This window comes from Muntiacus reevesi, chromosome 2 (genome assembly GCF_963930625.1).
Source record: "Muntiacus reevesi chromosome 2, mMunRee1.1, whole genome shotgun sequence".
Classification (NCBI taxonomy): Eukaryota; Metazoa; Chordata; class Mammalia; order Artiodactyla; family Cervidae; genus Muntiacus; species Muntiacus reevesi.
This window is the reverse complement of record NC_089250.1, coordinates 104,524,459-104,546,920: the sequence shown is the minus strand read 5'-3', so window position 1 is coordinate 104,546,920 and position 22,462 is coordinate 104,524,459. Positions and strand designations below refer to the sequence as shown.

General features: G+C 41.5%; 1 protein-coding gene and 1 pseudogene across 1 annotated transcript in view; one reads left to right on the top strand and one right to left on the bottom strand.

Annotated features, from left to right (window-relative positions):
* The window catches only part of KIFBP (kinesin family binding protein), a 62,130-nt gene that overhangs the window by 19,474 nt on the left and 20,194 nt on the right, over positions 1-22,462 (bottom strand). The gene's annotated exons all lie outside the window — the stretch shown is intronic.
* LOC136158105 (pre-mRNA-splicing regulator WTAP pseudogene) lies at positions 10,742-12,641 on the top strand (annotated as a pseudogene).

The following is a 22,462-nucleotide window of genomic DNA, read 5'->3' as shown; positions in this document are numbered from 1 at the left end:
TTAACAATACTTTAATTGCTGCTCAGGAGAACTTCAAATACACTTAAAAAATATTTCATTTTTAGAGATGTATAATTCTATAGGTATCTTAAGTCTTAATCTTCTCACAAACAAAAGCTCTTCTGAAAACTCACATAAGCATGGTGTATAACAAAATGTATATACGTCCTCAGAGCAATATTGTTCTAAGCGGACCACCAGTAAAAATCAAAGTTTCCGATATTTTTTCTAATACTGTCAGGGGAACAAGGAAAGCACACACAGATTACCCCCCTTTCAACACAGGGGAATTAAAGTCAGTTATTCCATCGTTTAATTACCTTGGGCAAGTTACCCCATCTCGTTATGTTTCCTCATCCATAAAGTAAGGATAATAAACATCTACCTCAACAAGTAGTTATGAGGATTCACTGAGTTAATACGTATAAAAAACATATAATCTCATCTGAGGTCTTCCAAGAAAAGCAGAACTCCTTAACCACTGCCTCATTCTACTTCTGGGAGGGCAGGCTCGTCTGCTTTAAACTAAATTCACTAAACTTCAAATAGCAACCATGGTTTCCATTAAAAAAAAGTTATCTTATATTCTGGATGCAAACATTGAAAGGATCACAACTTCTGTTCCTAGAACTTACAAAAAGTAAAAATGGCTAAGACAGGAAGTAAGGCCTAAGGCAAACAAAATACTCTTCAGAAACCTCCTTAACAACTTTGAGGGCTGTTTTGAATGCTTAGCCCTGTACTGATGAGAGGATTTAATGTATTTTTTATGTACATACTATATCACACTTCATACTGTAACACAAATCAGTCTCTTAAATTAAAAAGAGATACAATTAAGAACAAAGAATTCTGCTATGTGTTTTATGTTTTTATATTAATACTAGTATTTAATGAAATATAGGCAATTAATAGTATTAAATGAAATACTTAATGACATTAAATGCTAATTAATACTAGTGTTTAATAAAATACAATCTTCACATTTTAAACTAACAATGTCATGTGTAAGACTATGATCCTAAATTCATAAAGGAAACAAACACATCAATCTGGCTTTGTGAGGCTCTGCCCTTAGCATTTTATGAGGAAATTTTAAAAACTAATATAGAATATCCACAGCTTTTAAAATTCAATTTGGTGATATATTCCTCAGAAGAAGTGTTAATGGCCTAAAAATGAACATTCAAAATGTACATTAAACTAATCAAAAATGGTCAATCTAAAAAAAAACATTTTCTGAAAAGAGAAATACACAGCTAAGAGGCACATGAAAACATGCTCAGAACTGTTTTTTAATAATTATTAAAAAAAATTCAACTCAGAATTAAAAATGAGACATGATCGCAAACCACTCAGAAAACCCATCATCAAAATTTCTACGAACAATAAAAGCTAAAAAGGGTGTACAGAAAAAGGAACACTTCTACACTGTTAGTAGCAAAGTAAATTGGTACAACTATTATGAAAAGGAGTACGAAAGTGCCTTTAAAACGCTAAAAAAACACAGCTGCCATATGACCCAGCAGCCCCACTGTTAAGTCTCTGGGAGAGACGCGGACTCTGAAAAGACACAGGCACGCAACGTGCCTCGCAGCTCCTTTACAACAGCAGAGACGTGGAAGCAACGAATGTTCATGGGCTGACGAACAGACAAGGAAGTGGAACATGTTCACGATGCAACTTGACTGAGGCATGAACCAAGTAATCATGCCAATTGCCAGAACCTATGTGAAACAGAATCCTACTACATGAAGTCAGACAAAAATTTTATATCACTTGCAGGTATAATCTGCACACCCCATGAACTAATTGGGAAAACAGATTCAGACACTTTAGAACCAAATTTATGGTAACAACAGGGGAAAGAAGCAGGGAAGGGATAAATTAGGAGCTTGGGATGAACAAATAGAATCTATTACCCATAAAACATAATTAACAACAAGTGATATTCTACAGAGGAAGACCTAATTAACACTCTTCAGTAACCTATATGGGAAAAGAACCTGAACATACAAAGATGTATGTATATGTGTAACAGGAAGATTTTGTACACCTACATCACCCACATGTATTTAAAAGTTACTCCAGTAAAAAATTAAACATTTAATACAAAAGAGAGCTACCCAAAGGCAAGTTTTGGGGTGCTTCTTCTGGGGCATTCCACTCTACAACCTAAAAGCAGGACTTGCTCTAAGGTTCAATGTCGGCTTGCCGGGGGGAAAACAGGACTGGGGATGAAGAAATGCTGCCCACCTGTGGTCACTTCAGGCAACAGCAACTTCAAAACTATTGCCTCAGTTCAGTTCACTTCAGTCACTCAGTCGTGTGCGACTCTTTGCCACCCCATGGACTGCAGCACACCAGGCTTCCCTGTCCATCACCAACTCCTGAAGCTTGCTCAAAGTCATGTCCATCAAGTCGGTGATGCCATCCAACCATCTCATCCTCTGTCATCCCCTTCTTCTCCTGCCCTCAATCTTTCCCAGCATCAGGGTTTTTTCAAATGAGTCAGCTCTTCGCATCAGGTGGCCAAAGTACTGGAGTTTCAGCTTCAACATCAGTCCTTCCAGTGGATATTCAGCAGTGATTTCCTTTAGGATAGACTGGTTGGATCTCCTTGCAGTCCAAGGGACTCTCAAGAGTCCTCCAACACCACAGTTCAAAAGCCTCAGTTCTTCGGCACTCAGGTTTCTTTATAGTTCAACTCTCACATCCATACATGACTACTGGAAAAACCATAACCTTGACTAGATAGACCTTTGTTGGCAAAATAACGTCTCTGCTTTTTTATATGCTGTCTAGGTTAGTTACAGCTTTTCTTCCAAGGAGCAAGCTTCTTTTAATTTCATGGCAGCAGTCACCATCTGCAGTGATTTTGGAGTCCCCCAAAATAAAGTCTATCAGCGTTTCCACTGTTTCCCCATCTATTTATCATGAAGTGATGGGACTAGATGCCATGATATTAGCTTTCTGAATGTTGAGTTTTAAGCCAACTTTTTCACTCTCCTTGTTCACTTTCATCAAGGGGCTCTTTAGTTCTTCACTTTCTGCCATAAGGGTGGTGTCATCTGCATATCTGAGGTTATTGATATTTCTCCCAGCAATCTTGATTCCAACTTGTGCTTCATTCAGCCCAGCATTTTGCATGCTGTACTCTGCATAGAAGCTAAATAAGCAGAGTGACAATATACAGCCTTGACGTACTCCTTTACCTATTTGGAACCAGTCTGTTGTTTCATGTCCAGTTCTAAATGTTGTTTCCAGACCTGCATATAGATTTCTCAGAAACCAGGTCAGGTGATCTGGTGGTCCCATCTCTTGAAGAATTTTCCAGAGTTTGTTGTGATCCTCACAGTCAAAGGCTTTGGCATAGTCAATAAAGCAGAAACAGATGTTTTTCTGGAACTCTCTTGCTTTTTCAATGATCCAACGGATGTCGGCAATTTGATTTCTGGTTCCTCTGCCTTTTCTAAATCCAGCTTGAACATCTGGAAGTTCACGGTTCACGTACTGTTGAAGCCTGGCTTGGAGAATTTTGAGCATTACTTTACTAGTGTGTGAGATGAGTGCAATTGTGTGGTAGTTTGAGCATTCTTTGGCATTGCCTTTCTTTGGGATTGGAATGAAAACTGACCTTTTTCAGTCCTTTGGTCACTGCTGAGTTTTCCAAATTTGCTGGCATAGTGACTGCAGCACTTTGACAGTATCATCTTTTAGAATTTGAAATAGCTCAACTGTTGAAATAGGGATTCCATCACCTCCACTAGCTTTGTTCACAGTGATGCTTCCTAAGGACCACCTGACTTCTCATTCCAGGATGTCTGGCTCTAGGTTGATGATCACACCATAGTGATTATCTGGGTTGTGAAGATCTTTTTTGTATAGTTCTTCTGTGTATTCTTGCTACCTCTTCTTAATATCTTCTGCTTCTGTTAAGTCCATACTATTTCTGTCCTTTTTTGTGCCCATCTTTGCATGAAATGTTCCCTTAGTATCTCTAGTTTTCTTGAAGAGATCTCTAGTTTTTCCCATCCTACTATTTTCCTCTCTTTCTTTGCACTGATCGCTGAGGAAGGCTTTCTCATCTCTCCTTGCTATTCTTTGGAGCTCTGCACTCAGATGGGAATATCCTTCCTTCTCTCCTTTGCCTTTCCCTCTCTCTCTTCTATTCATGGCTATTTGTAAGGCCTCCTCAGAAAACCATTTTGCCTTTTTGCATTTCTTTCCCTTGGGGATGGTCTTGATCCCTGCCTCCGGTTCAATGTCACAAACCTCCATCCATAATTCTTCAGGCACTGTGTCTATCAGATCTAATCCCTTGAATCTATTTGTCCTAGGGGAAGAGAATATTCACAAGCACTTGTGGGCTGTGTATGGTACCTGTTCTCCAACATTTCCAAGAGTAAGTGAGCAAAAAGACATAAACATGGGGCACACTTTCAGGAAGACAATTTCAACAGGTAAGTACAACTCACAGTGTTTAAAAAAAAAATAAAGCACTTGCAAATATACGAGACATGGTGAGTTATTAGAGACATGCAAATCACAATCAAAGATATCCCCTTCTTAGTGGGCTAGCTAGCCATAATCAAGAATCTCCAGACAATAAAAGCTACAGTGGGACTAAGACAAGGGGACCCTCCTCTGTGCTGCTGAAATGTCCACGCTAACAGCCACCAGAGAGAACAGCGAAAGGACCTTTAACAACAGGAAGAGGACAGCCGCCAGATACTCGGCCCTGCTCCTCAGAGCACGAACCACAAACCAGACCCCGAAAAGATGGGCACCCAAACACGCACTGCAGCACCACTTACAACAGGCAAGACATGGAAGCACCAAAATATACATCACCAGAAGAATTGATAAGGAAGAGGAACATACAATGCAATCTGAATGAGGCATAAAAAACTATACACACCAATTGCTAAAACACAGCTGAACCTAGAGATAATCCTACAAGGTGAAGTAAGTCAGAATTAGAAAGGCAAAAATCATTTGCTATCACTTATAAGTGCAATGTAAACAAGCATACCCATAAACTAACTGGAAAGCATAAGAAGACTGGAGAGACTTGAAAACTACATTTATGGTAACCACAGGGGAAAAAAGTGGGGAAGGGATAAATTAGAAGGATGGGATAAACAAATACAAATCATTACCTACAAAGCACATGATCAAAAATATATATATATCAACCAAGGGAGATCTACTCAACACTCTGTATTAACCTATCTGGGAAAAGAATCCAAACAAGTATACATATATATATGGAAATACTCTTCAAGAAATGAGAATACCAGACCACCTGACCTGCCTCCTGAGAAACCTGTATGCAGGTCAAGAAGCAACAGTTAGAACCAGACATGGAACAACAGACTGGTTCCAAAATGGGAAAGGAGTACATCAAGGCTGTATATTGTCACCCTGCTTATTTAACTTATATGCAGAGTACATCATACGAAATGCCAGGCTGGATGAAGCACAAGCTGGAATCAAGATCACTGGGAGAAACAGCAATAATCTCGGATATGCAGATGACACCAACCTTATGGCAGAAAGCAAAGAGGAACTAAAGAGCATCTTGACGAAAGTGAACAAGGAGAGTAAAAAAGCTGGCTTAAAACTCAACAGTCAAAAAACAAGGATCATGGCATCTGGTCCCATCACTTCATGACAAATAGATGGGGAAACAATGGAAACAGTGACAGACTTTATTTTCTTGGGCTCCAGAATCACTGCAGATGATGACTGCAGCCATGAAATGAAAAGACACTTGGTCCTTGGAACGAAAGCTATGACCAACCTAGACAGCATATTAAAAAGCAGAGACATTACCTTGCTGACAAAGGTCAGTACAGTTAAAGCTACGGTTTTTCCAGTAGTCATGTATGGATGCAAGAGTTGGACTATAAAGAAAGCTGAGTGCTGAAGAATTGATGCTTTTGAACTGTGGTGCTGGAGAAGACTCTTGAGAGTCCCTTAGACTGCAATGAGATCAATCCAGTCAATCCTAAAGGAAATCAGTCCTGAGTATTCATTGGAGGGACTGATGCTGAATCTGAAGCTCCAATACTTTGGCCACATGATGCCAAGAACTGACTCATCCTGATGCTGGGAAAGATTGAAGGCACGAGGGGAAGGGGAAGACAGAGGATGAGATGATTGGATGGCATCACCAACTCAATGGACATGACTTTGAGCAAGCTCTGGGAGTTGGTGATGGACAGGGAAGTCTGGCGTGTTGCAGTCCATGGGGTCACAAAGAGTTGGACATGGAAGAAAAAAAGGAGCTGGACACGAATGAGCAACTGAACTGATGTATATATGTAATGGGAAAAGATGCTATACAACTAAAACACACAAAATGTGTGTTTCAGTGTTACTCAAAAAATAATAATACTACAAGAAAGTGGTAACAAGGCACAAGTTTCTGGGTGATACTTCTGGCCCACTGCATTGTAATTTAAAAACCCAAACCAGGACTTGCTCTAAGGCTCTGTCAGCTTGCCAGGGTAACCAGGACTGAGAGAGAAGAAATGCTGCCTCCTTGTGGCCAATTCCCACAACAGCACCCTGAAAACTACTGCCTAAAGGGACAGAAAGAATATTCCCAAGTACTGGCGGGTTTCATGTATATGGTATATGCCCCATAATTTCCAGAAGTTAAGTAAGTGAAAACAATTAAACCCAGGAAACACTTTCAAGAAGTCAATTTCAACAGGGAAACACAACTCGAAGTGTTCAAAAAAAAAAAAGCACCCGCAAACATACACACTGTGGTACATTATTAAAGACATGAGACTCAAAACCATTGTTCAAACTGGCCACAGTCAAGAAGTTTACACACAATGACTGCTACAATGGGGTTTAAAAAAGGAGCTCTTCCTATGTTGCTGCGGAAATGTCAATGGGAGAAGCCACTAGAGAGGACAGAGAACAGATGAGCGCTTGACCAGCAAAACCACAGCTGACGATGGTCTGGTAGTCTCACTCACAGGAGTCAGCGCACAGCAAACCAAATTCGAAAAAACACGGAACTTGAAGGTGCTCTTTAGCACCTTTTACAAAAACCAACACACAGAAACCAAAAAAATTTTCCATCGACAAACGAATGGATAAAGAAGAAATGCAAATGTTCACAATGCAATCTGATTCAGGCATGAAAAAGAATGTGATGATGTCAATTTCTGGGACCTACCTGAAACTAGAAATAATCCTACTAAATGAAGTTCAGCAAGATTCAGAAAGGGAAAAATCATAAGATATCAATTACAAGTGCAATTTACACATACACACCTATGCACTAACTGGGAAAACATAAAGGACTCAGAGACTTGAAAAATCAGCGGGGAAGGGATAAATTAGGAACTTGGGATGAACAAAATCTATTTCTAAAAAACAGATAATAAGGCATCATATCTAGCATAGAAGGTCTAATCAACACTATGTAATATCCTAATTGGGAAAAAAACCTGAACATATGAAGACGTATGTCTATGTGTAACACGAAAAATTCTGTTCACATACAACACACAAAACATTTAAATCTCACTCCAATAAAAAATAATACAAAAGAGAGGTAACAACACAAGCTGTTGAGCGCTTCTCCTAACACACTGCACTGTGATTGGCGACCCCAAAGCAGGTCCTGCTGTGAGACTGCCCACCTGCAGGAGGAACCAAGGCTGGGAACGAAGAGATGCTGCCGCCTTGCGTCACCTCCGCAACAGCAACCTGGGAACTACTGCCCAGGGGACAGAATACTAACAAGCACTGGTGGCTATACACGGCACCTTCCCTCCAAAACTTCCAGGAGTAAGTGAAAACAATTAAACACAGGGCACACTTTCAGGAATTTTAATTCAATTTTAACAGGGAAGTACAACTCACTGTTTAAAAAAGAATAAGCCACACACAAACAGGCAAAATATGGTGATTGAGAGATATGCAACTCAGAACTGCAATGAGTTATGCCCTTGCACAGGTCAAAACAGCCATGACCAAGAAGTCTACAGACAATAACTGCTACAATGGGGTTAAGAAAAGGGGACGCTTTTACCGAGCAGCTGTCATGTCAAAGGTAACAGCCACTAGAGAGGACAGTATAGAATGCCTTAGGAGTAAAAACATAGCTGACAAGGATCCGGCAGCCCTACTCCTAAGCGTATGTGCACAGCAAACAAGACTTCGAAAAGACATGGAAGCCAAACAAATTTCCCATCAACAAACAAATGGATAAAGAACTGCAACACATTCACAATGCAATCTGATTCAGACACGAAAAAGAATGTAATCATGCTAATTTCCAGAACCTACTTGCAAATAGAGATACTCCTACTAAGTGAAGTAAGAAAAATCAGAATGTCAAAAATCATGACACCACTTACATGTGCAAGTTACACATGCACACCCATGAACCAACTGGGAAAACATAAACGGAGTCAGAGACTTGAAAATCAAATTTATGGTTACCACAGAGGAAAGAAACAGGAAAGGCATAAATCAGGGGCTTGGGATGAAAAATACAATCTATTTCTACAAAACAGATAATCAATAAGGAGTGATCTACCAATGGAGATCTAATCAACACTCAGATTCTATTTGGGAAAAGAATCTGAACATACATAGAGCTATATATATCTGTAACATGAAAAATTCCACACCAACACAAAGTGTATTTCAACCTTACTCCAATAAAAAACAAAAATGAATTTAATACAGAAAGGAGGTAACAACACGAGCTGTGGGCTGCTGCTTCTGGCACACCGCACCGTAACTTACAACCCCAAAGCAGGACTTGGCTCTAAGGCTCTGTGCCCTTGCGGGGCAACCAGAGCTGGGAACTAGCAAATGCTGCCTCCTTGTGGCCACTTCCCACAACAGCAACCTGAAAACCACTGCCTAGGAAAACAGAGAATTCAGAAGCACTGGTGAGCTGTATGTGGTACCTGCCCTCCAAAATTTCCAGAAGTAAGTGAAAACAATGAAACAGGGGCACACTTTGAAGAAAAAAATTTCTACAGGGAAGTACAATTCATGGTTTTTAAAAAAGAATAAAGCACCACAAACATGTGAAATATGGTGATTTATAGACATGCAACCAAGAACTAAAAAGTTATCCACTTGTACTTTTCAAACTGGACAAGATCAAGAAGTCTACAAAGAATAACTGCTACAGTTGGGATTTAAGAAAAAGGTACCCTCCTATGGTGCATCTGAAATGTCAGTAGTAACAGCCACTAGAGAGAACAGTATAAAATTCCCTTAAACACTCACCACAGCTGCCAAATGATACGGTAATCCCACTCTTAAGACTATGTGCACAGCAAGCCAGAATATGAAAGACATGGGCACCCAAAAGTACACTACAGAACTGTTTGCAAAAACCAAGATCTGGAAGCCAAAAAATACTCCGCTGACAAACGAATGGATAAAGAAGAACTGTAACATGTTCACAACACGATCTGATTCAGGGAGGAAAAAGAATGTAATCATGCCAATTTCTGGAATTCACCAGAAAATAAGAGATAATCCTACTAAATAAAGGAAAAAGAAATAGGAAGACAAAAAGCACATATCACTTACAGGTACAGTTTACACATGCACACCCATGAACTATCTGGAAAAACATAAATGGAGTCAGAGGCCTGGTAATCAAACATATGGTTACCACAAGGGAAAAAAGCAGGGAAGGAATAAATTAGGATCTGGAATGAACAAATACAATCTATTACCTACAGAACAGATGAAATGATACCTACCAAGGGAGGTCTAATCAAAACTCTGTAACAACCTAATTGGGAAAAGAATCTGAACATATGTAAACAGATGGATATGTCTAACATGAAAATCTCTACACGTACAACACACACAATGTGTATTTCAATCTTACTCCAGTAAAAAATAAAAATGAATTTAAATACAAATGGAAATAACAACACAAGCTGCCTGGTGCTTCCTCTAGCACACTGCACTGTAATTTGCAACACCAAAGCAGGACTGCTCTAAGGCTCTGTCCGCGTTTGGGGGTAACCAGAGCTGGGCGTGGAGAAATGCTGCCGCCTTCCCACAACAACGTGGCCTCTTCCCACAACAGTAAACTGAAACACTGCCAAGGGAAACATCCTATGCACAAGCTCGGGGGCCTGTAAATGGTATCTGCCCTCCAAAATTTCCAGGGGTAAGTGAGTTAAACATGGGGCACACTGTCAAGAAGACAATTTCAAAAGGGAAGTACAACTCACAGTGTTCAAAAAAGAATAAAACACCCACAAACATGTGAAATATGGTGATTTAGAGACAGGCAACTCAGAAGTACAACAAGGTATCCCCTCAAAACGGTAAAAATGGCCATGCTCAGGAAGTCTATGGACAATAACTGCTCAATGGGGTTAAGAAAAGGAGCTTATCCTATGGTGCGGTTGAATGTCAACACTGACAGCAACCCGACAGAACAGTATATACTGACGTCAGCGGTAAAACCACAGCTGACAAATGATCTGGTAGTCCAGGCTTAATCATATATGAACAGAAAACTGGAATTCAAAAAGACACGGGCACCTAAATGTGCACTGCAGCATCTTTTACAATAACCAAGATGTGAGCCAAATGAATTTTCTATCAACAAACATATTGATAAGACCTGTGACATATTCACAATGCAATCTAACTCAGGCATGAAAAAGAATGCAATCAAAAAAAAAAAAAAAGAAAAGAAAAAGAATGTAATCAGCTCAGCGCCATTTTGTGGCAGCGAGACCCGCAAATAAAGGGGAGCGCCGGGGTTGCGGCGCGGAGGGGGAGCGCGGGGCCGGCGGCGCGGTCGGGCGGCCTGGGCGGCGAGAGGACAGCGCGGGGTCGGCCTATGTGACTGAGCGGGCGCTGGCGCGGCCTCCATCTGGAGAGGATTCAAGATGACCAACGAAGAACCTCTTCCCAAAAAGGTTCGACTGAGTGAAACAGACTTCAAAGTTATGGCACGAGATGAATTAATTCTAAGATGGAAACAGTATGAAGCATATGTGCAAGCTTTGGAGGGCAAGTACAAAGATCTCAACTCTAATGATGTAACTGGCTTAAGGGAATCTGAAGAAAAACTAAAACAGCAGCAGCAAGAATCTGCACGCAGGGAAAACATTCTTGTAATGCGACTAGCAACCAAGGAGCAAGAGATGCAAGAGTGTACTACTCAGATCCAGTACCTCAAGCAAGTCCAGCAGCCTAGCGTTGCCCAACTGAGATCAACAATGGAGGACCCAGCGATCAACTTGTTATTCCTAAAAATGAAAAGTGAACTGCAACAGACTAAAGACAAACTGGAACAAGCCCAAAATGAACTGAGTGCCTGGAAGTTTACGCCTGATAGCCAAACAGGCAAAAAGTTAATGGCGAAGTGTCGAATGCTTATCCAGGAGAATCAAGAGCTTGGAAGGCAGCTGTCCCAGGGACGTATTGCACAACTTGAAGCAGAGTTGGCTTTACAGAAGAAACATAGGAGCTTAAAAGCAGTCAGGATGAACTGAATGACTTCATCATTCAACTTGACGAAGAAGTAGAGGGTGTGCAGAGTACCATTCTAGTTCTTCAGCAACAACTGAAGGAGACGCGCCAGCAGCTGGCTCAGCACCAGCAGCAGCAGTCTCAAGCCCCGGCCCGAGCACCGGCAGGACTGCGTCTGCTGCGCCTGGAGGACAGGCAGAGGGCCCAGGTAAAGCCTGCAGTCGTCTGCCAACGGACCAAGTAACGGCAGTTCCTCCCGGCAGAGGACGTCTGCGTCTGGGTTTCACAGGGAGGGGGACGCAGTCGAGGATGACTTTCCTTCTTCTCCAGGGAATGGGAATAAGGCCTCCAGCAGCTCAGAGGAGAGAACTGGCAGAGGTAGTAGTTACGTAAACCAACTCAGTGCGGGGTATGAAAGTGTAGACTCTCCCACGGGCAGTGAAAACTCTCACACACCACTCAAACGACACAGACTCCAATCATGACCCGCAAGAGGAGAAAACCGTGAGTGGGAAAGGTAACCGAACTGCGGGTTCCCGCCACGTTCAGAATGGTTTGGACTCAAGTGTAAATGTACAGAGTTCAGTTTTGTTAAAAAAAAAAAATTTCCAGCAAATTTTTATACAGTGTCATTTAATTTGGAAGAGGATACTGTCCAGTTAATTAACGCATACTTTTGTCACAATTTGCCTTTTTTGTGGGTGGTTTGTTATTTTTTTTTTTTTTTTTTTCCCTTTCTTCTTTGCTTCAATACCTCTGCCACTTTGGAAATTGTAACAGTTAATTACTTTGAATGTTGCTAAAAGGACATTTTGTGTAGGGTCAGGTTATTTTTATATGAGTTAATGTGAAGTTGTAAATGGAACTCTTTCCTTAAAGTATAACACAGTGATGTCTGTGTGAATCTGTGTCTACCCTAGAACCTGTGCTGTGTGAGGGCATTCTTACTCATGCTGTTACTATGCTTATGCACCATTCAGTCAGAGTAGATGTGGCTTTATGACTGCCAAGTTTGCCCAGTACAGTAGTTTTATCACTAAAAGTTGGACTTGTTGAAGGAGTCCTATAGTAGTTTCAGTGTTAGATACAGTTTTTCCCACCATACATCTGTGCATTTTCTCTTTAGGTGATTGAATGTTTAAGAAATTTGTGTGCATAGTTACTCAGTTTTTATGAATTGTTGTATCCTGTTAATGCATATTGATCTGTGACTCCAGTATATCTTACCTGTACTGACCAAACTTAAATAAAGATTTTTATTGTAAAAAAAAAAAAAAAAGAATGTAATCATGACAATTTTCATAACCTACTTAAATTAGAGATAATCCTACTAAGTGAAAGTCATATGATATCACATATAGGTGCAGTTTACACATGCACAACCTTGAACTACCTGGGAAAACATAAATGAAGTCAGAGACTTGAAAATCAAACTTTCGGTTACCACAGGAGAAAGAAGCAGGGAAGGGATAAATAAGGAGCTTGGAATGAAAAAATACAATCTATTTCTACAAAACAGATATGAATCAATAAGAAGGGATATCTACCAAAGGAAGTCTAATCAACACTCTTTAATAACCTAACTGGGAAAAGAATCTGAACATAAGAAGATATATGTATAGGTCTAACCCAAAGAAGTTCATACACCTAAACACACACAACTTGTATTCCAAGCGTACTCTGATAAAAGATAAGTTACTTTAACACACAAAAGAGGTAACAATACAAGCTGCTGGCTGCTGCTTCCGGCGCACTGCTCTGTAATTTCCAGCCCCACTGCTCTGAGGCTCCGTCGCCGCGCCCTGCCACCAGAGCTGGGGATTAGCAAATGCTGCCTCCTCGTGGCCACTTCCCACAACAGCAACCTGACAACTATCGCCCAGGAAAACAGAACTCAGAAGCATTGGTGGGCCGTGTATGGTACCTGTCCTCCAAAATTTCCAGGCGAAAGTAAGTGAAAATAATGAAGCAGAGGGCACAGTTTGAAGAAGACAACTTCAAGAGGGAAGTACAACTCATGGTTTTTAAAAAGAATAAAGTATCAGAAAACACGTGAGATATGGTTATTTACAGACTGGCAACTGAGAATGATGAGGTATCACTGGTCAAAATAGCCATGATCAAGAAGTCTACAAACAATAACTCCTACAATAGGGTTTAGAAAAAAGAACCCTCCCATGGTGCAGCTGAAATGTCAATAGTAACAGCCACTATAGAGAACAGTAAAAAAAAGTTCCTTAACTAGTAAGAACCACATCTGCCAAATAATCCAGTAGTCCCATCCTTGCAGAGTATGGCACCGCAAACCAGAATCTGACAAACTTTGGCAAGCAGAAGTGCGCTATAGCACCTTTTACAATAACCAAGACACGGAATTGAAAAAACTTTTCCATCAACAAACGAATGGATATAGAAGGACAGCAACATGTTCAGAATGCGATCTGATTCACACATGTAAAAGAATTTAATCATGCCAATTTCCGGAACCTATCTGAAACTAGATTCAGTACTACTAAGTGAACTAAGCAAGAATCAGAAAGGCAAAAATTATATGATATCACTTACAGGTGCAATTTACACATGCACAACCATGAACTATCTGAGAAAACAGAGTAACAGACTTGAATATCAAATTTATGGTTATCACAGGCGAAAGAAACGGGGAAGCTATAAATTAGGAGCTTGGGATGAACAAATACAATCTACTACCTATGAAAGAGATAAGAAACAATATCTACCAAGGGAGGTCTAATCAAAAACTCTGTAGCAACCTAATTGAGAAAGAATCTGAACATACATGGATATATGTATGGAGAAGGCAATGGCAACCCACTCCAGTCCTCTTGCCTGGAAAAATCCCATGGACAGAGGAGCCTGGTAGGCTGCAGTCCATGGGGTCACAAAGAGTCGGACATGACTGAGCGACTTCATTTTCCTTTTTCACTTTCATGCGTTGGAGAAGGAAATGGCAGCCCACTCCAGTGTTCTTGCCTGGAGAATCCCAGGGACGGGGGAGCCTGGTGGGCTGCCGTCTATGGGGCCACACAGAGTCGGACACGACTGGTGTGCCTTAGCAGCAGCAGCAGCAGATATATGTATTTGCGTAACGTGAAAAATTCTGTACACCTACAACACACCCAACATGTATTTCAATCTTACTTGATCCAACAATAATTTAAAACCAAAAAAAGGGAACAAAGGAAGCTGTTGTGTGCTTTTTCTGGCATATTGCGCTGTGATTTACAACACCAAAGGGCTCAGGCTCCGTTGGCTTGCTGGGTAAGCAGAGCTGGGACTGAGGAATGCTGCCCCCGTGTGGCCATTTCCCACAACAGCAACCTGAAAACTACTGCCTCGGAGAACAGCCACTGTTGGACTGTATAAGGTACCTACCTGACCTCCAAAATCCCCAGGAGGGAGTGAGTGAAAACAAACATGGAGTAGACTATCAGGAAGACAATATCAAAAGGGAAGCACAACTCAGAGTGTTAAAAACAGAATAGAGCGCCGTCAAACATGCAAAATATGGTGATTTAGGGACTCGCTACTTAGAACTGCCACAAGGCATCCCCACGCAGCGGTCAAAACGGCCGAATCCAAGAATTCAACAGGCAACAACTGCTGCAATGGGCTTAAGAAAAGGGGACCCTCCCATGGTGCGGCAGAATGTCAATGGTAACAGCCACTAGAGAGAACAGTCAAAGGTGCTTTCAACAGTGAACCACAGCTGGCGAATGATCCGGCAGTCCCACTCTTAACAGTGAGTGCACAGCAAACCAGACTTCGGAAAGAAACAGCACCCAGTGTGCACTGCAGCACCTTTTATAATAACCAGATATGGACCAGAAAATTTTCTATTGACTAATGGACGAAGAACTGCAACATCTTTAAAATCTGATTCACAGATGAAAAAGAATGCAATGTCAGTTTCCAGACATACCTGAACTAGAGATAATCCTATTAAGTGAAGTAATAAGTAAGAATAAGAAAGGCAAAAATCATATGATATCATTTACAGGTGCCCTTTAACATGCACACCCACGAACTGTGCATAAAACATAAACAGAGTCAGAGACTTGAAAATCAAAGTTATGGTTACCACAGGAGAATGAAGGGGGGGGAAGGGATAAATTAGGAGTCTGGGATAAACAGATACAACCTATTACCTACAAAACACATAATCAATAAGGAGCGATATCCACAAAAGGAGGTCGAATCAACACTCAAACTAATAGAAAAAAGAATCTAAACACATGCAGATATATGTATATCTATAACACAAAAAATTCTATACACCTCCACATATACATGTATTTCAATCTTACTCCAAAAAAAATGAAATGAATTTAATACAACCCAGCAGGTTGCTGGGTGCTGCTTCTGGCACACTGCACTATAATCTGAAACCCCAAAGCAGGATTTGCTCTAAGGCTCCATCCTTTTTCGGGTAACTACAGCTGGGAATGAGGAAATGCTGCCCCCGTGTGGCCACTTCTCACAACCACCACCTAAGGCTCTTCCCGAGGGGAACAGAATAGATCACGCGCACTGGTGCGACTCTATGGTAACTACCCTCCAAAAGATCCAGCAGTAAGTCAAGTGAAAACAACTGAACAGAGCACACACTTTCAGGAAGACAATTTCAACAGGGAAGCACAACTCACAACGCTGAAAAGAGAATAAAGCACCAAAAACGTGTGAAATATGGTGAGTCAGAGACAAGCAACTCAGAACCGCAAGGAGGTCCACTGGCACCAGTCAAATGGCCAAGATCAAGAAGGCGACAGACAGTAACTGCTACAACGGGGTTTCGAAAGGGGGATGACCCTCCCCTGGTGTGGAGGAATGTCAATGGTAGCGGCAGGAGAGCTCAGTATGAAAGTGCCTTGAGCAGTAACAGTGCCACGGGATCCCATACTCCCACGCTTAAGCGCAGGGGCACAGCAACTCAGAATTCAAAAGACACGGACTGCCAACACGCACTGCTGCTGCTGCTAGGTCGCTCAGTCGTGTCCCACTCTGCGACCCCACGGACCGAAGCCTATCAGGCTCCTCCATCCATGGGATTCTCCAGGCAAGAGTATCGGAGTGGGGTGCCATTGCCTTCTCCAACATGCACTACACCACCCTTTATAATAACCAAGACATGGAAACGAAAAAAATTATTCATCAAGAAAAGAATGGATAAAAGAGAACTGCAACATAAAGAATGTAATCATGCCAATTTCCAGAACCTACCTGAAACTAGAGATTATGCTACTAAGTGATGTAATGAAGAATCAGAAAGGCAAAAATCTTAAGCGATCACTTACTGGTGCGATTTACACATGCATAGCCTTGAACCAACTGGGAAACAGAGTCAGAGACATGAAAATCAAACTTTCAGTTACCACAGGACAAAGTAGTGGGGAAGGGATAAATTAGAAGCTTCAGTAAAATAAATACAATCTATTTCCACAAAACAGATAATCAATCAGGAGCAGTATTTACGAATGGAGATTTAACACTCTGTAATAACCTAATTGGGAAAAGAATCTGAACATACATACATATATATGTATATATGTAACATTAAAATTTTGTACACCTAAATACATGCAACTCTGTACACCTAAACACACACAATCATACTCCAATAAAAAATACTAGTTACCTAGTATTTTTTATATAAACAATACACAAAAGAGGTAATAATACAAGCCGCTGGTTGCTTCCTCTGGCACACTACACTGTAATTTCCAGCCCCAGAGCAGGACATGCCCTAAGGCTCTGACAGCTTGCCAGGGCAACCACAGCTGAGAGTGAACAAACGGTGTCATCCTGTGGCCACTTTCCACAACAGCAACCTGAAAAATACTGCCTAGGGGAAGAGAATGGGCTTCCCTGGTGGCTCAGTGGTAAAGAACCTGCCTGCCCATGCAGGAGACATGGGTTTGATCCCTGAGTTGGGAAGGTCCCCTGGTGAAGGAAATGACAACCCACTCCAGTATTCTTGCCTGGAGAATCCCATGGAAGGAGGAGCCTGCCCAGGTGGTGCTAGTGGTAAAGAAGCTGCCCGCCAATGCAGGAGACGTAAAAGACACAGGTTCAATCCCTGAGTCAGAAAGATCCCCTGGAGAAGGGAATGGCAACCCACTCCAGTATCCTCACCTGGAGAATTCCATGGAGAAGCCTGGCCGGCTACAGTCCATAGGGTCGCAAAGAGTCGGACACGACTGAAGCGACTTGGCAGGAGAACAGAATATTCATAAGCACGGGTGGGCTGTATATAGTACCTGCCCTCCACGACTTCCCAGAGTAAGTGAGTGAAAACAGTGAAACACAGGACACACTTTGAAGAATACAATTTTAAAAGAAGGTACAACTCAGTCTAAAAGGGAATAAAGCACCACAAACATGTGAATATGGTTATTTAGAGACATGCACCTGAGAACTACAAAGACGGAACTACTCCCACTGGTCAAAATGGCCATGGTCAACAGTTTACAGACAGTAACTGTTACAGGGGCTTAGAAAAGGGGACCCTCTTATGGTTCTGCTGAAACGTCAGTGGTAACAGCCCCTTGAGAGAAGAGCATAAAAGTGTCACAGACAGTCAAACCACAGCCGCCAAATGATCCCGTACTCCCACTCTTAAGAGTATGTGCACAGCAAACCAGAATTCGAAACACAAAGGCACATAAAAGTGCACTATAGCACCTTTTCCAATAACCAAGACATGGAAGCCAGAAAAATTTTCCATCGACAATCTATAACAGATAAACAAGAACTGCAACATGTTCATAATGCAATCTGATTAACACATGAAAAAGACATCATCATGCCAATTTCCGGAACTTACCTGAAATTAGAGATAATCCTAAGGGAAGTAAAAAGAAACAGAAAAGCAAAAATTATATGATATTATTTACACGTGCAATATACATGCACACCCATGAACTAACTGGGAAAAAAAATGGAATAAGAGACTTGAATATCAAATTTACAGTTGTCAAAAGGAAAAAGTGGGGAAGGGATAAACTAAGAGCTTGGGATGGACAAACTCAACCTACTATCTACAAAACAGATAATCAACAAGAAGCGATATCTACCGAGGGAGGCCTAATCAAAACTCTGTAACAACCTAACTGGAAAAGAACCTGAACATACAAAGATATATGCTTATGTGTAACACGAAAAATTTTGTACACCTACAACACACACAACATGTACTTCAATCTTACTCAATAAAAAACAACAATTCAAAACAAAAAAGATGAAACGCAAGCTGTCGAGTGCTGCTTCTGGCACGCTGCACTGTGATTCGCAGAGCCAATGAAGGCTCCAAGGCTCCAAGGCCCCCTCTGCCTCTGCGGGTAGCCAGAGCTGGAAACAAAGAAATGCTGCCGCCCTGTGGCCACTTCCCACAACAGCAACCTGAAAACTACTGCCTGGGCGGCTTCACTGTCACTTTTCACTTTCATGCATTGGAGAAGCAAATGGCAACCCCCTCCAGTGTTCTTGCCTGGACAATCCCAGGGACGGGGGAGCCTGGGGGGCTGCCGATCACACAGAGTCGGACACGACTGAAGCGACTTAGCAGCAGCAGCAGCAGAGGAACAAACACAGGTATGCTGTACATGGCACCTGACCTCCAAGATTTCCAGGAGTAATTAAGTGAAAACAATGAAATATGGGCACACTATCACAAAGGCAATTTCAACAGGGAAGTGCAACTCATAGTGTTTAAAAAAGAATAAAGCACCCACAAACGTGAAATACGGTGATTCAGAGACATGCAACTCCGAACTGCAATGAGGTGCTTTTGAACTGTGGTGTTGGGGAAGATTCTTGAGAGTCCCTTGGACAGCAAGGAGATCCAACCAATCCATCCTAAAGGAGATCAGTCCTGGGTGTTCATTAGAAGGACTGATGCTGAAGCTGAAACTCCTATACTTTGGTCACCTGATGGGAAGAACTGGCTCATTGGAAAAGACCCTGATGCTGGGAAAGATTGAAGGCGGGAGGAGAAGGGGACAACAGAGGATGAGACGGTTGGATGGCATCACTGACTCAATGGACATGAGTCTGAGGAAACTCCAGGAGCTGATGATGGACAGGGAGGCCTGGCGTGCTGCAGTCCATGGGGTCACAGAGAGTCAAACATGACTGAGCGACCGAACTGAACTGAACCGATCCCCTCACAACGGTCAAAATGGCCATGATCAAGAGTCTACAGACAGCAGCTGCTACAATGGAACTAAGAAGAGGGGATCTTCCTACGGTGTGGCTGAATGTCAATGGTAACAGCCACAACAAGTAAAACCACAGCTGCCAAATGATCCCGTAGTCCCACACTTAGTCATATGTGCACAGCAAACTAGAATTCAGAAAGACAAACATGCACAGCAGCACCTATTACAATAAACAACACATGGAAGCCAAATAAAATTTCCGTCGACAAATGAATGCATAAAGAACTGCAACATGTTCACAATGCACTCTGATTCAGGCATGAAAAAGAGTAATCATGCCAATTTCCAGAACCTACCTGACACTAGATACAATCCTAATGAGGGAAGTAAGCAAGAATCAGAAAGACAAAAATCGTATGATATCACTTACAGCTGCGATTTACATGTGCATATCCACAAACTAACTGGGAAAACAGAGTGAAAGACTTGACTATCAACTTATGGTTATAACAAGGGAAAAAGGCAGGGAAGGAATAAATTGGGAGTTCGGAATGAACAATACAATCTATTTCTACAAAACAGTCAATAAGGAGCAATATCTACCAAGAAAGGTCTAATTAACACTCTGTAACAACCTAACTGGGAAAAGGATCTGAACATATAGATATATATATGTGTGTAAACAAAAAGTTCTGTACACCTACTAAACACACAACATGTTTTTCTATCTTACTTCAATAAAAAATAAAAGTTAATTAAAACACAAAAGGGATAACGACATAAGGTACTCGGTGCTCCTGCACACTGCATTGTAATTTGCCACCCAAAGCAGGACTTGCTATGAGGCTCTGTCCACCAGCCCTGGTAACCGGAGCTGGGAATGAAGAAACGCTGCCGCCGTGCGGCCAACCTAGCAAAAGCAGCCTGAAAACTTGCCTGGAGGATCAGAACATTCACTAGCACTGGTGGGATGTATGGTACCTGCCGTCCAAAAAGTCAAGCAGTTGTGAGTGAAAACAATTAAATATGTCAAGAAGACAATTTCAACAGGGAAGTGCAACTCACAGGGTTTAAAAAGAATAAAGCACTCACAAACATGAGAACCATGGTGATTTAGAGACATGCAACTCAGCACAGCCACGAGGCATCCCCTCGTAAGGGTCAAATGGCCATGACCAACAAGTTTACAGACGTAACAGCCACCATGGGGTTAAGAAAAGGGGCCTCTCCTATGGTGTGACTCAACTGTCAATGTAACAGCCACCTGAGAGAAGAGTATAAGAGTGTCTTCAGCAGTAAAGCCACAGCTGCCAAATGATCTGTTAGTTCCACTCTTAAAGAGTATATGCACAAAAAAACAGACTTTGAAAAGACACAGGCAACCAAACTTGCACTCGAACACCTTTTACAGTAACGAAGACAACACGGAGGACAAATTTCTCATGGACAAATGAATGGATAAAGAAGAACTGTAACATGTCCACAATGCATTCTGATTCAGGCATGAAAAAGAATATAATCATATCAACATCCAGAACCTACCTAAAACTAGAGATAATCCTACTGAGTGAAGTAAGCGAGACTCAGAAAGGCAAATATCATATAATATCACTTAGAGCTGCAATTTACACATGCACAGCCATGAACAAACTGGGAAAACAGAAATGGACACACAGACTTGAAAATCAAACGCCTGGTTACCACAGCGGAGAGAAGTGGGGAAAGGATAAGTTAGCAGCTAGGGATGAACAAAAACAATCTTTGTCTACAAAACAGATAATCAATAAGGAGAGATTCTACCAAGGGAGGTCTAATCAACACTCAGTAATAACCAAATTGGAAAAAAGAATCTGAACGTATGTAGATACTTGTATCTGTGTCACACAAAAAATTCGATACACCTACAATACACACATGTATTTCAATCCAACATGAATAAAAAAATAAAAATTAATGTAATACCAAAAAAAAGGTAATGACACAAGCTGTTGGGTATTTCTCCTGGCACACTGCACTGTGTGTGCAAGCCAGAAGCAAGACTCGCTCTGAGGCTCTTTCTGTCTGCTAGGGTAATCAGACTTGGGAACGAAGAATGTTGCTGCCTTGTGGCGAATTTCCCAAAACAGCAAACTGAGAACTACTGCCTACCTAAACAGAATATTCACAAGCACTGGTGGGCTGTATGTTGCACCTGCCCTACAAAATTTCCAGGAGTAAGCAAGAGAAACATTGAACACGGGGCACACTTTCAAGAAGACAATTCCATAGGGACGTACAAGTCACAATGTTTAAAAGAGAATAAAGCACCCACAAACAAGAGAAATACGGCGATTTAGAGACATGCAACCCAGAACAGCCAGGAGACCTCCCCTTGCACTGATCAAAATGGCCATGATCAAGAAGTCTAAGGCAATAACAGCTACAATGGAGTTAAGAAAAAGCGACCCTCCTATGGTGAGGCTGAATTCTCAATTGTAACAGCCACTAGAAAGAACAGTATAAAATTGCCTTGAGCAGTGAAACCACAGCGGTCAAACGATCTGCTAGTCCCATCTTAAGAGTCTGTGCACAAAAACACTCTCCGACATGAATCACAGCAGGATCCTCTATGACCCACCTCCCAGAACATTGGAAATAAAAGCAAAAATAAACAAATGGGACCTAATTAAACTTAAAAGTTTTCGCACAACAAAGTAAACTATAACCAAGGTGAAAAGACAGCCCTCAGATTGGGAGAAAATAATAGCAAATGAAGCAACAGACAAAGGATTAATCTCAAAAATATA